Below are 11,530 nucleotides of genomic sequence, written 5' to 3'. Positions count from 1 at the left end.
CTCTCTCAAAAGCCTAGACCAAGTAGATCAGAAGCAACCAATAGCACAGATATATACAAGATACTAGGTACTGTACAGCAAACCCTAACAAAAGGACTTTTCAAAGTTAACCCAATTACCAATTAATGTGACGATAACATTAACTATCAATTGTCTTTTTGAACCCTAAGACAGCAGGAACCTCACATCTCCACTATAGAGCCCCTACTTTCCCCAGTCCCAGAACCCTTGGATAGGGCCCACTTTCCCATATGCCTCTCCCAATCCATACCAAATAATATTACATCTGCCGATCACAACCTAACCAACACAACAATTGCCACCTCAACATTCTTCACTTCAGACTGTGTCCAGAGACTTCACGTGTGGAATGACAACCCTTCAGCTTCATTACTAGGGTGAGACCTTTCCTTTCATAGTATACTCTAATTCCATCTCAGGTGGTTCACTTTCTAACAAAGTCCCAAAACCTAGATATACACCAGTTTCTCTGAGAGAGAGCATATGTTCATACGTATCCATAAACTACTGCAAAATATATACCTGAAAGCAGAAGTACACTAGAGTTTGCAGTGAGTATCCCCCTAACACTTCCTCTCCACTATTCCAAGCTTTGGGTCCATGATTGCTCAACAATTTGTTTGACTTTGTATGTTAACTCTCTTTTCAGTCACCAGGTTCCAGATGTCATCAGGATGCTGGCCAGGCTTCCCTAGACTGAAGACCCCACCAATGTGTCCTGGAGCTCCGCTTCCCCAGAGACCCACCCTACTAGGGAAAGAGAGAGGCAGACTGGGAGTATGGACCAACCAGTCAATGCCCATGTTCAGTGGGGAAGCAATTACAGAAGCCAGACCTTCTACCTTCTGCAACCCACAATGACCCTGGGTCCATGCTTCCAGAGGGATAGAAAATGGGAAAGCTATCGGGGAGGGGGTGGGAAATGGAGATTGGGTGGTGGGAATTGTTTGGAATTGTACCCCTCCTACCCTATGGTTTTGTTAATGAATCCTTTCTTAAATAAATAAAAAGAAAGAAAGAAAAGAAAGAATTGGGGGGCTGGATTATGCCACACCTGGTTAAATGCATGGATTACCATGCATAAGCACCTGGGTTCAAGACCCTGCCCCCCCATCTGCAGGGGAAAAGCTTCATGAGCAGTGAAGCCATTCTATAAGTGTCTCTCTGTCTCTCCCTTTCTCTCTTCCCCTCCTCCCTCTCAATTCCTTTCAGTGCTATCAAATAAGCAAATAAATCTTAAATATAATAAATAACTAAACAAACAAACAAATAAATAAATAAATGAGGGGGTAGTGGAAGATGGACTTATGAAGTAGTTCTGGATCTTGAAGTCTTTGTGATGTGACCAAAAGCTTTCGTGTTTTATCTCTAGGCCATACAGGACTTCATTGATAATGTCAAAGTAGGTGGTAGCACATAGTAATAGCTTTTGATTTTCATTTTAGAAAGATTTCTAAAGCAAGCACTAGAAACTAGGTGTAGTTTCTTTCATTATTGTTTATCTTGCAAGGACTAACTCATTTAACCTTTATATGTGTACAGAAATGTTAGGAAATCGCTGGTGTCTGCACCAAACAATTTAGATGAAAGTGGTCTCCATTTTCTTCTGGTGGACTTCTCAGGTAAAGCAGCCTACATAGTCGTAGAATATTCTGATGTGGATCTAGGAGTTGGGTCTGGATTCAAGGAGTTGGTCCCTTAACAGTCCTAACAAGTTTATCAACTCAAATCTTAAGGAAGTATCTCTGCAGAACAGAGCTTCCTTTCTAACCCAGATGGTATAGAGAAGATTAATGAAGATTACTTTGAAAGGGTTTTGCCCTCTTGAAGGAAAATTCCCACATAGATATTTCTTCTATTGAAGAAATAATAGTGGGGTCACAGAGAAATAAATCATAACCAATTTTCCCAAGTCAATATTTTTCCTGGATGGGTAAGTCCTTACCATTAACAATTCAATTGTAATCCCTAATGCACCCTGATGTAATAATATTAGTGTTGGGTGGATGAAAACATTTTGATGTCATTATTTCTCAATGTGTGTCTATTCCATCTCCATACACCAAACCATTTAATTACATGAATAATTAGGAACATTTATTGACTTTCATCTATATCTTCTAATTTTCTTATTATTAATTTTGAAAGAAATAGTACAGTAAGCTTTTAGTTAACAACAACCTCATAAATAACAGAAGTAACAGTAATAACCATGAACAAGTAAATAATGAAATAAATTATAGTCATTAAACCTGTGATGTCTGTGCTTATTTATATCTATATATCACCTTTCTTTTAAAATTTTATTACCTTTATTTATTGTATAGAGATATCCAGAAATAGATAGGGAAAGGGTATATAGATAGTTAGAACACTATTTTACCACTTACAAAGCTTTCCCCTTGCAGGTGGGGAACTGGGGGCTTGAACCAGAGTCCTTGCACATTGAAACATGTGCACTCAACCAGGTGAGCCACCACCCATCCCCAAATCACCTTTCTGTAACTATAATAATTTAGAATTATTCTGTAGGAAAGATGTGTTCTCATTTAGTCAACCACTTATTTGCATCAGTATAGATACACAGATATTTACTGTATAATTTGTATTGTAATACAGTATGAAATTGTTGTTCACAGTCTTCCATTTTGACTAAGGGGAGCTCTTTCAGTATCACTTTTACCACACACCCCATCCATTTTGACTTTTGAGAACTTCTTTATGGTTACTCTAGGACATTATAGACTCATAAATTACCTCTCCCTATCCTAGATTCATTCCATTTTCCAAGAACCGCTGGCTTCTCTGGTTGGAGAATAACTCTAGAAAACAAGATATGAATGTTGGTTTGTCACTATTGAAGTTTAGGATATTTGTTTAGAGTATTTGTTAACCAGATGAAAATATTAAACTTTATCTGCATCTGAAACACTGATATATTTTAACCATACTTTCAATTATTACTCAATGCACATTCTCTTCAAACTCTTTTGGATATGGGTAGTATAATTCTCAAATGCAGCCGTGTAATTTGCACAGACAACTCTTGGGAATTACACACTGATTGAATTGAGATAGGATTTACAATGTTTCTCACATCTCCCTGTTCTCCATATGCTGATGAATTTTCCAACTGCCCCCCTTATGCCTGGCCTCCAAATTTGATTTGTCTTATGACTGACTCAGGATTCTGTCTCTATCATCTAGGATAAGTGAGAGTGTCTGGATTCAATGCTGTCTAAGTAAGAGAAGGAAGGAAAGAAAGAAAGAAAGAAAGAAAGAAAGAAAGAAAGAAAGAAAGAGAGAGAGAGAGAGAGAGAGAGAGAGAGAAAGAGGGAAAGAAAGAAAGAAAGAAAGAAAGAAAGAAAGAGGAAGGAAAGAAGGAGGGAGAGAAGGAAGGAAGGAAGAGAGGAAGGAAGGAAGGTGGGAAGGAAAGGAAATAAAGAATAAAGGAAAGGGAGTAGAAAGGAGTTTCATGTGAGCTAGACACCAGAGTGGTCATATTATTCTTTCTCTTTCTCGCTTTCCTTTATCTCTTTTCCTTCTCTCTCTCTATCTCCTTATGTCCCTACATCTTACTGTCTTATTAAGCTCCTTACCTCCCTCATATTAATTATATTCAGCTATCATCATTTCTCCCTCTCCTCTCATCTGTTTTCCCCATCCATTTTTATAAATTATTATAATGATGATTTCTAAGTGCTGGTAAATTGCATTGAGAGTTTGTTAGTAGTCACACCATTCTAGCAATAAGGCAAATGCTAACTGACTCAATAATTATCCACTCATAGTTCCATCAGATAGGTGAAATGAGATTCCAGAGTCATAGATTTTCAAATAGTGAGACAGATAGAAATACAAAGATGACTTAGAGGAGCAGATAATTTCTGCAGAAATTGGGGTAGAAGTAGGAAAATTTGAACTTCAACCTATCAATTACCGGAACTAAAGGGCAGATGAATATAAGAGTCAAATGGTCCCAGTTGTAGATGATTTCATATTTTTGTGAGATTTAACTCAAGAACTATGATTTGATTTGTCTTATGACTGACTCAGGATTCTGTCTCTATCATCCAGGATTAGTGAGAGTGTCTGGATTCAATTATGACTAAGTAAGAGAAGGAAAGAGAGAGAGAGAGAGAGAGAGAGAGAGAGAGAGAGAGAGAGAGAGAGAGAGAGGAAGAAAAGGAAAGGAAAGGAAAGGAAGGAAGGAAGGAAGGAAGGAAGGAAGGAAGGAAGGAAGGAAGGAAGGAAGGAAGGAAAGGGAAGGGAAGGGAAGGGAAGGGAAGGGAAGGGAAGGGAAGGGAAGGGAAGGGAAGGGAAGGGAAGGGAAGGGAAGGGAAGGAAAGGAAGGAAAGGAAAGGAAAGGAAAGGAAAGGAAAGGAAAGGAAAGGAAAGGAAAGGAAAGGAAAGGAAAGGAAAGGAAAGGAAAGGAAAGGAAAGGAAAGGGAAGGAAAACATGACCAAGGGAATGTTCTTGTTGTGAACACTGGAGGGAAAAAAATTTTAAGCTTCCAAGAGGAGAAAAGTAAAATAGTTATCCGGAAATATGCCAGAGAACTCTGTTCTTCTTAATAAGTTCTCATCATAGCAGAAATTCTAAATATCACTAGATCCTAGCTATTTAGTGTTTATAAGCTTACATAGGCAAACTATCAAGAAAAAGAGGAAGAATTTGAGTGTGTGAACTGAAATAAACTTTCCAAGGTCCTACAGCTCCAAAGGCAAAATGTTGAAATGCTCTTGGCATCATGTGATCCAAAAAAATCTTTAAAATATGCTTAATGGCTACATGTTCCAACTAATATGGCAGCTTCTAGGTATTGGATCCCAACCTGCCTCTCCCTTTCTCTAGTGGGGAAGGCCTCTGGGGAAGCAGAGCTCCAAGTCATATTGGTGGGGTTGTCTGTCCAGGGAAGTCTGGTAGCATCCTGCTAGCATCTGGAACCTGGTGGCTGAAAAGAGAGTTAACATACAAAGCCAAACAAATTGGGCAGAGGAAATGAGCAAAACATTCACTTTAGAGGAGATCCAAAAGGCAAACAAACATATGAAAAATTGCTCCAGGTTGCTGATTGTCAGATAAATGCAAATACAAACAACATTGAGATACCACCTCACTCCTGTGAGAATGGCATACATCAAAAAGGACAGCAGCAACAAATGCTGGAGAGGCTGTGGGGACAGAGGAACACTTCTGCACTGCTGGTGGGAATGTAAATTGGTCCAGCCTCTGTGGAGAGCAGTCTGGAAAACTCTCACAAGGCTAGACATGGACCTTCCATGTGACCCAGTGATCCGTATTTTTAAAAGTCATTCTTTTCAAAGATATTGGAGAAGTGATGTGGATAGGCAGAATGAACTTAAGAAGTGCTAGTGAAATGCCCTTGGATGCTGAAAATGTTCAAGCCAGCTTGTTTAGTACGCCTGTCTTTGGAACTCAATACGGTTACTCAGAATTCCCTGACATGATAAATAAATTAAAATATGGAAGGATTTTTAACAAAGACAAAACAAACAAACAGAAAAAGAACTGCCTAAAGTAGCTTAAGTAGAAAAATGAATAAATTCTTAAATATCCTATCATGCACTGTGGTTTATATTATGCCTTCAAAACACTAGTTACCTAAGGGGAAAAAAAAAACCTGAAAGTCAAGAGTTTCCTATTAACAACTTACAGTAAAGCTCAGATAAATTTTCAACTCACTGAGGGTTTTGATTCAGAGAAGGAGTCCTATGTAATTCTTTCTCCTGCTAGTACTGAAGACCTGATCTGGAAACACCACAATAAGACATACTCAAATTCCCAAAGCCCAAAATGCAGAAGCAGACATTTATTTCTCCTTCAATATAGTGGAGATTTTCTATAAATTTGACTTCTGATTAGAAAATGTCTTACACTGGAAAATTTCAGCAATGAAATTTCAGTAATAAGCCAAATGCAGGTCTGCTTGAGGTCGAATGAAATTTAGATGAAAAGTCCAGGATTATCAAAAAGAATGAGGGAAATTCAAGTCTCTGTACATTCAAGGTCAGCGGGCTGGGTTCTTTCATTTTTGATTTTTATGGTAGCACATAATTTCTGCTCCTAGTTGGCTCCCTGCTTTTTTTTTAAGCAATAAATTTTGAGTTATGATAGTCAGCCTCACTTGTAATCATGCCTGTGCGTCCTTCTATCTAAATATTTCTTTTGCACCTATTGCTATAGCATGCCATGGGCCATTTTTTTTTTAATAGAAAACAACAACAAATCAAACACTTTGTCATCTGATATTTCAGTAATATTCTGTAACATGGTGAAACAACGAGGAAACTGAGGCATAAAGAAATAATTCATTAGTGGCAGAATAAAAGAAAATTATTAGGGAATTAGCAATGCTTTAAAAATCTTCCCTTCTGTCCACCTGCCTTCATTAAGAGTCTCATCCTCAGTGGTCTCTGCCTATTCCTTTATCCTTCATTGCTAATTAAATTACATGCTAATAATGTTATGAGGTGAATTCCCCACAATGAAATCATCTTATAATTCTAGTTTTTTTTAAAAAAAAAAAGGAAAGAATTCAATAGTAAACAGTCCACATTGAACTTAACTTGAGGTAAAATATGAAGCAGTGTGATACTCATGGCTCAGTTACCTTCTCATTTAATTCGCATTACATATTGTTGTTTACCAGTTGTTGGCATATCACCCCAATGCTGCTTTTATTTCTGGGTTGTTGTCTTGCATGTCAATGCTAGTGTTGTCCCATTGTCACTCACTCTTTCTCAAATGATTGTAAATTGTTTAAAGCTATAGATACGTCTTTGAACTCATGTTTCTCCCCCTTACTGACTAGCATAAGTACTCAAATATAATCCACTTGAAATGACTGTTAATCAAAAGATAACCGCCGGAACATTTGCTGGAGATATCTATCTTTTATTCAAGGTGTCTCACTTGTACCTTCACAATGGGAGTGCTGAGGGGCTGAGGAGACTTCGGTGGAGCCTGAGAGAATCCTCATCCTGTACGATTTTCCTGAGGTGGATGATGTTTCCATAGTTCCTCTTGTGGGAACCTTACCCTTTATTCATTCCATATTGAATAAAAAGCAGGACTCTACAGAAGGGATTTATGGCTGAAAGCTTCCTTAATTATAGGCTAGTATAATAAGTCCTTCCACTATCTTAATGATTAGGGAATTAAAAAGCTCCTTAATAGAAACTGACAGGACCCGTTGTCATTGTGAAGAAGGTTCTGTTATGGTCTGAAGTACCCTGCCAACAAGTCCAGGATTTAGGGCTCCCCAAAGGTTCATTAACATCTCAGACCATAAGGTCTCCAAAGGAGGCACTAATGGTCCACTTCGTTATGATCTGAGGATAATGACTGCATGGCATCCATATCCATTGCCATGATAATGGCTCTGTAAAAACTGTTATGATGTCAGCGAAAGAAAAAAATCACATTTTCACTTTCTAATCCTTGATTTCCAATATGCCAAAGTATCTAAATTACCCTAGAATTATTTTGCAAATCTGGCTTAATAGAGCCAATGTATATGATGCTTTGAAAAAAAAAAATCACAATCCTCTCTCACAGTAATGCCATCACCCTTATATTCCAGCATAAATGAAGGGTAAGATTTGTAATGCTCTCATAGCACTGAAATACTTATGAGTAATGTAATAAAAAACAAAGATTTAAATTTACCTAATTTGCATACTCATTTACTCCTGGGAGTGAAAAGAGCCTCTGTTTTTAGAATGTCCCAAAACAGCAGAGAGCAAAGTCCATAGTCGTAATCATACTAATGGGGGTTATTGTCAATCCATACAGAGTCCTTATTATGCATCATGCCCTCTGCTAAGCAGTTTCCCCACTGCATCTGACTGCAATCCTTGCAAAGCGTCTCCAAGGCATATATCCTTACCACCCTCACAGAGGAAAATAGGTAAGCACAGATATGTAAAAGATCTTTTCCTGAGGTTAAAAAGGAGAAGGAGGAGGAGGAGGAGGAAGAGGAAGAGGAGGAGGAGGAGGAGGAGGAGGAGGAGGAGGAGGAGGAGGAGGAGGAGAAGGAAGAGGGGGAGGAGGGGGGGAGAGGAGGAGAAGGAGAAGGAGGAGAAGAAGAGGAGGAGGAGGAGAAGAAGGAGGAGGAGGAGGAGGAGGGGGAGGAGAAGGAGGAGGAGGAGGAGGAGGAGGGCAAGCACAAAGCAGAACATGGACTGGATTTGGTATATTGCACCCAAGTAAAGGACTCTGGGGTGGGGAGGAGTGCTCAGGTCCTGGAACATGATGGTAGAGGAAGAACTGGGGGGAGGAGGTGGTAGGGTAGAATGTTATTTGGAAAACTGAGAAATGTTGCCTATGTACTGACTTCTGTATTTTACTGTTGACTATAAACTATTATATTAAATAAACTATTAACCTCCTGATAAGGAGTGGGGGCAGGGGTGTGTGTAAAGATGTTTGTCCCTGTTGATTCAGACAACTCGCTGTCAAGGAGGGATTCCAACTATTCCAGCCTGATGTTAGAGTTGTGCCATAAGTAACAGTGTTGTATGCTGTTGTGTGTTGTATGATGTATATAGGTAGGGATATATATTACCAAATCAGGATATATCAACTCCTGTTTGGTCATTTACTGTATAGCCTTGGGCAACTTTTTGTCTCCTCCCAAGTCATTATGGTGTAGTAAACCTCAAGCATCTTTTCAGTTTCAACATTTTTCTTTCTTTCTCTTTCTTTTTTTACAACCATGTTTTTGACTTCTAGGACTCCATGTTTACATTTCACCACTGCTTCTGGTGACTTTTTTTTTTTCTCATTCGTCTAGATAGAGAAAAAAAAAAATGAGTAATAGGAGAAAAAAGACAGAAAGAGAAGAGAAACTCAGCTCCTCAGCTCTCGTGAAACTCCCTCCCACAGGCTTTTTTAAGGGTGTGGCCAGGGCCTTGAACCTGAATCCTGCTGTATATTAACACACACGTGCTCTACTGGGTGAGTCACCTGCCAACACCCATCGTTCTGAGGACATTGCAATAATGTGGTGGAAATAAAAATAATCATGCCATCTCCACAGTCATTAGTAGTATTCTTCAGTAGGGGTACTGTTGTTTTCCCACTGGAATCCAGTTTAGTGGAGATATTGAATAGTTTTTCTTTTTGCTTTCTAATTGGTCACACTCACACTGTTTATAAGATACACATGGGGAAAAAATGTCTTCTATTTTCATTTAACTCTGCAAAGCATACAAAAAACCCATTTTTTCCAATCAATATATATTTAACTCTAAACAAAGGATAAGTGGAAATGAGTATAAACAAAAATCTATTAGTCAGTGTTAGCCCTACCTATTTCTGGCTCTATGCATGTTCCTGTGTGTACACATAAGAAAGAAAATAAACATTTTAAAGATATTCTCTATTATGTTCTACTTAAAAAAAAACTAGCATAAAAAGTGAAATGTAATAATAAGCAAATATGGATGCCCTTCCCTCCCCCCTTTACTGGGGGGTGGGTATTAATGGTTTATAGTCAATAGTAAAATAATTTGTACATGTGTAACATTTCTCAGTTTTCTACATAACATTCTAACTCCAGGTCCTCCTCCACCATCATGTTTGAGGACCTGAACACTCCTCCTCATCCCCCTCCCACACACTCCAGAGTCTTTTACTTTGGTGCAGTACATCAAACCCAGTGGCAATGCTTTTTCACATGTGAGCTAAGCTCAGAGTTTGACTATTTGTCACAGCTCTAGCTGCACTGTCTGCATTCTTCCACTAGAGGGGTGAATTGTTCCTGTTGAATAGATGGCAGTGTCTGGGGAGGGGACAACCAAGAAGTATAACGAATAATAATATTGTGGCCTCCCAAATTGTACTTGGTATGTGTAGCTTTTACCATAACATTCAAACTCAACAAAGCTAGATGTAAAGTGAAGTGCTAGAAAAAGAAATTCAAAGTATCAAGGCCTAGTGGAAACTCAATTTATTTGTTATGAAAATATCTAGGGTGTGAATAGAAAGAATTCTTTGCCCAAACTGTAGCAAAGAAGAAAACCTGACTGATGACATATGGAGACAGAACTTGTTAGGATGTATGACGATTCTGAAGATCATTGGGAACCTCAAAACAATGATGACTTCTATAGTTGTTCACATAAAAAAAAGTTGATTAAAACATGATTAATGAGGAGACTTCACAATATAGGCTCTGGAGTAGAGTTCAGAACTTTCTGCCTTGTGAAGGAGAAGAGGACATATTAAGGCAAAGTGTTCTTTGCTGCAGTTGGTTCATTGGCAGCAGTGAGGTCCTTATTCATGCATGATTTCACTACTCCCAGGTCAAGTCTTCCATCCTTCTTATTTCAGATAAAGATGGGCAAAGAAAGAGAGAGACATCAGAGCACCACAACCAAATGGCAGGCCGTGCCCAGGTGGTACTGAGGCTTAAGCCCAAGTGGACACAAGGCAAGGCATGGGCCCTACCTGGTGAGTTAGCTTCTGTCCTCTGAAAAGTTTTTGTTATATTTGCTACTGTTTTCTCCCCAAGACATATACTTCTTAAGATAGCAGGCACAATTGCTGAATGAATTGAAGCACTATTAACTTCAGACTGGTCAACAATATTCAAAAAATAAAAGCCAAAAACTAGCTTCTAATGTTCTGGCAAACATAAAAGAGTTTTGAATGGATGGATCTCATTGTACTTCTATGTCAGTGCTGTGCACTGGTTTTATTATTTACAAAATGTAGGCATCATTTTGTTCCGCTGTTTGAAGAGATAGAAAGGTTTAGAAAAATAATAGGAAAGAGATTTCAAAAAGAAGAGTGTGAAAGGATAAAAATATTCAAATGTTAGAGTTCATTTTCTAGTGATTCCCAGTTTTTGCAGCCTTTCCTTATTATATTTTATTTATTTTCCCTTTTGTTGCCCTTATTTTTCTTTTTGCTGTTGTTATTATTATTGTTGTTATTGGTGTCATCATTGTTAGATAGAACAGAGAGAAATGGAGAGAGGAGAGGAAGACAGAGGGGGGGAGAGACAGACACCTGCAGACCTGCTTCACTGTCTGTGAAGCAACTCCCCTGCAGGTGGGGAGCTGGGGGCTCGAACCAAGATCCTACACTGGTCCTATGCTTCGCGCCATACTACCACCTGACTCTCTACAGCCTTTCTTTTTCTTTCTTTCTTTCTTTCTTTCTTTCTTTCTTTCTTTCTTTCTTTCTTTCTTTCTTCCTTCCTTCCTTCCTTTCTTTCTTTCTTCCTTCCTTTCTTTATCTTCCTTCATTGCTCCCTTCCTTCCTCCCTCCTTCCCTCTCTTTCTTTTTTCCTTCCTTCCTTCCTTCCTTCCTTCCCCCCTCCCTCTTTCCCTTTCTTTCTTTTTTCTTTCTTCTTTCTTTCTTTCTCTCTTTCTTTCTTCCTTCCTAGTGATTACCAAGTTACAAAATAGCAGAGTTATAATCCCACGTTTCCACCACAAGAATTCTGTGTCCCCTATTTCTGTCAACTAGAAACTT

This window comes from Erinaceus europaeus, chromosome 3 (genome assembly GCF_950295315.1).
Source record: "Erinaceus europaeus chromosome 3, mEriEur2.1, whole genome shotgun sequence".
NCBI classification, from domain to species: Eukaryota; Metazoa; Chordata; class Mammalia; order Eulipotyphla; family Erinaceidae; genus Erinaceus; species Erinaceus europaeus.
The sequence above is the reverse complement of the archived record's forward strand: the minus strand, read 5'-3'. Positions refer to the sequence as shown.